Source organism: Ranitomeya imitator, chromosome 7 (genome assembly GCF_032444005.1).
Source record: "Ranitomeya imitator isolate aRanImi1 chromosome 7, aRanImi1.pri, whole genome shotgun sequence".
NCBI lineage: Eukaryota > Metazoa > Chordata > Amphibia > Anura > Dendrobatidae > Ranitomeya > Ranitomeya imitator.
Genome location: NC_091288.1, coordinates 104,975,764 through 104,980,137, shown reverse-complemented (window position 1 = coordinate 104,980,137; position 4,374 = coordinate 104,975,764).

The following is a 4,374-nucleotide window of genomic DNA, read 5'->3' as shown; positions in this document are numbered from 1 at the left end:
AAAAAAATATTTTTATTAGAAAATTAAAATGCAAATCAAATAAAATACAGAGACTACTGAGCACTGTTGGGAAGCAAGGTGGCTGACAAATGATAGTGCAAACTATAACATCATAGGCAAATCAGCCTTAAGAATCATTGGATATGTTTTATAGATGATATTCTATTTGTATGGGAAAGAACTTCGCAACAGTTAAATTAATTCATGACTAATCTCAATCATAATGAGTCAAACTCACTATTTGTCAAAGACAGAGATTAAACTTCTTGGACCTGGACATCTGGGTGAGTCCTCAAGGTGTGTTTGTGACTGACGTTCATCAAAAACCTCTGGCCACAAATTCTCTTCTCCATGCAAGTTCTTCCCATCTAAAATCTACAATCAATAGCATTCCAATTGGCCAACATCTACACCTCAGACACGTTTGTTCCACTGATAAAATCTAGAAGGTACAAGCTAAAGAACTAGGGATAGAGGTTATAGCCACAGGCAAATACGTCAGGGCTATAAGATAGCTATGGCCACACCAAGGATTAATCTTCTTTACTGCCAAACCATTAAGCCTGGACTTAACTCCATTCAAGAAGTTAGGCTGATAACTCTGTATAATTGCCAAAGGCAACAGTTTACAAGCATAATTGTGAAACATTGGCTATTGCTCCAAACGGACACGGTCTTAGGACCGATCTTACTAGCAAGACCTCTAATTACGGCTAAAAGATCTGCTTGATTTCCTGGTACAAAGCCATTACTCGACAATATATAAACAGGTAAACCCTTCAAATGAGTTCACCCGTAGATTCTTTCCGTTCACATTTTGTAAGGTCTGCAACAATTTGACCACAAGTAAAGAGTTTAAAATCTGATGGTTCACAGGTCTTTAAGATTTTTCACCATCTGACCTGCGCAAAAAAAAGAAGTTATCTATTACGCCACATGTCCTTGTCAGAATATCTATGTTGGCATGACTACCCATAAACTTAAAATCAGAGTCCATTAACATGTCAGGAATATTGATAAGGCAAAAACTGCCCAGAGTGAGTAACAACCGAAGACCCTCCATAGATACTTTAGGGTTTAGGCAATGCCATAAATGTGATTCCAGCAAGCTACAGGTCATGGCCATAGATCAGGTTTCTTTGGGTCAGCGGGGTGGTGATTTGTCTAGGAATTTGGTGCAGGTTGAGAGCTGTTGTGAATTCTGCTCTTGGGCTCCCTCCGGTGGTTATGAGTGGTAGTGCTGCTGTCTGTGGATCGCAGCATTTATCAGGTGTGTTCACTTTTTGCAATTTGGACTCACCTATTTAGTCCTGCTTGATCCTTTAGTCAGTGCCAGTTGTCCATTGTTTTTGGAGGATTCACATCTCTGACTGGTCTCTCCTGTTTTGCAGTCCATGTCTACAAAGATAAGTTCTGGCTTTGTTTTTGCAGTTCACATGCTGTGGGCTTAATAGTTCAGTGCATTTTCTTGTTTTGTCTTTTCCAGCTTTGTCTGTGTAAGGATTCCTTCAGCCTTGCTGGAATCTCTGGAGAAGCAGATATACCCTCCATGTCTTTAGTCAGATGTGGAGTTTTTGTATTTTCTGTGGTGGATATTTTCTAGTGTTTTAATACTGAACGCATAGTACTCTGTCCTATACTTTCTATTTAGCTAGAATGGCCTCTGCTAAATTCTGATTTCAGTCTGCGTATGTCATTTCCCTCTCCTCTCACAGTCAATATTTGTGGGGGGCTGTCTTTCCTTTGGGGATTTTCTCTGAGGCAAGATAGTTTTCCGTTTCTATCTTTAGGGGTATTTAGTCCTCAGGCTGTGTCGAGGTGTCTAGGGAGCGTTAGGTACAGGGGTGGATTAAGGGTAGCCAGGGCCCCGGGCTGTTCACACACTGTGGGCCCCCACGGTCATGTGACGGGGGTCATGTGATGGGGGTCATGTGACGGGGGTCATGATATACCCGAACCAGATTATTCCAGAAAAAGGGCCGGGCCCTACTCTACTGTAACCTATTAAATATTTGTTAAAATCTGCAATACAATTTAGGTATCTTGACCAATAATATCACATACAAGGAACAAATACCACCGCACCATGACCAGACTACAAATTACAACCACAGTGATCGAATAATATCACATACAAGGAACAAATACCACCGCACCATGACCAGACCACAAATTACAACCACAGTGATCGAATAATATCACATACAAGGAACAAATACCACCGCACCATGTCAAGACCACATATTGCCACTTGGTGACCAAATAGCACATACAAGGAACAAATACCACCGCACCATGTCAAGACCACATATTACCACTTGGTGACCAAATAGCACATACAAGGGACAAATACCACAACACCATTTCCAGACCACATATTACCACCATATAGTGACTGAATACTACAATACTGATCAGTAATAAAACAAAACAAAACACAATACTATCACCATAAGTGCCAGTATTCACAGGAGATCTGTACTTAGTATGCAGTGTCTGTGTAGAGGTAATACAGTGATCACTGGTGACATTATACACAGGAGCTCTGTATATAATGTATAGGTAATACAGTGATCACTGGTGACATTGTACACAGGACCTCTGTATATAGTATACAGTGTATAGTGTCAGTGTATAAGTAACACTGACTCACCAGTGACATCTCCAGGTGAAGTCCTTCATCTTTCATCCAGCACAGACCGCCATCATTTCTTCCAGCCAGGACTCGTTTCTGCAGGAAATAACACAGTTATCTCGAGCTCCGCTTGCAGAACACATTACTTAATTTTTCACAACTTCTAAATTACACCACATGAAGAAAAAAAGGCGATATAGTGTCACTCTGCACAGTAACAGGACCGCCCCCCCATTTAAAACAGTACACTCAAAAAATAAAATAAATACATCACTGCAGTAATAATATCCCTTAATTAGCCCCTATGGTAATAATATTCCGCATCCTGGCCCCATGTGTCTCATTCCTGGCTCCAGCCATATGTTCTCCCATCCTGCACTCATGAGTATCCATTCTACACCATATGATCTCCCCATCCTGCCCCATCTGTCTCCATCGTATCCATCCTGCCCCATGATCCAATCCTGCCCCATGTCTTTCATTCTACCCCGTCTCTCCATTCTGCCCATGCCTCCAGTCCTGCCCCCAGTGTGTCCATCATATTACCCCCAGTGTGTCCAGCATATTACCCCCAGTGTGTCCAGCAATCTGCCCCAGTATGTCCAGCATATTGCCCCCAGACAGTGTGTCCAGCAATCTGCCCCAGTGTGTCCAGCATATTACCCCCAGTGTGTCCAATCTGCCCCAGTGTCTCCAGCATTGCCCCAGTGTCTCCAGCATTGCCCCAGTGTCTCCAGCATTGCCCCACTGTCTCCAGCAATCTGCCCCACTGTCTCCAGCAATCTGCCCCACTGTCTCCAGCAATCTGCCCCACTGTCTCCAGCATTGCCCCCAGTGTGTCCTCCAGCAATCTGCCCCACTGTCTCCATCATTGCCCCACTGTCTCCAGCAATCTGCCCCAGTGTCTCCAGCAATCTGCCCCAGTGTCTCCAGCATTGCCCCCAGTGTGTCCTCCAGCAATCTGCCCCACTGTTTCCAGCATTGCCCCACTGTCTCCAGCATTGCCCCACTGTCTCCAGCAATCTGCCCCAGTGTCTCCAGCATTGCCCCCAGTGTGTCCTCCAGCAGCCTGTTCCACTGTCTCCAGCATTGCCCCACTGTCTCCAGCAATCTGCCCCACTGTCTCCAGCATTGCCCCCAGTGTGTCCTCCAGCAATCTGCCCCACTGTCTCCAGCATTGCCCCACTGTCTCCAGCAATCTGCCCCACTGTCTCCAGCAATCTGCCCCACTGTCTCCAGCAATCTGCCCCAGTGTGTCCTCCAGCAATCTGCCCCACTGTCTCCAGCAATCTGCCCCACTGTCTCCAGCATTGCCCCACTGTCTCCAGCATTGCCCCACTGTCTCCAGCAATCTGCCCCAGTGTCTCCAGCAATCTTCCCCAGTGTCTCCAGCAATCTGCCCCAGTGTCTCCAGCATTGCCCCCAGTGTGTCCTCCAGCAATCTTCCCCACTGTCTCCAGCAATCTGCCCCACTGTCTCCAGCATTGCCCCACTGTCTACAGCATTGCCCCACTGTCTCCAACAATCTGCCCCAGTGTCTCCAGCAATCTGCCCCTGTGTCTCCAGCATTGCCCCCAGTGTGTCCTCCAGCATTGCCCCACTGTCTCCAGCATTGCCTGTTGTGAATTCTGTGGCTGAATTCACTCCTGTGGTCACAAGTGGTACTGCAGCTTCTGAGCTTCCTCCCTCAGGTGTTCTGGTGAGCTCGTTAGCTGCTTCATTACTTAACTCCGCCTGAT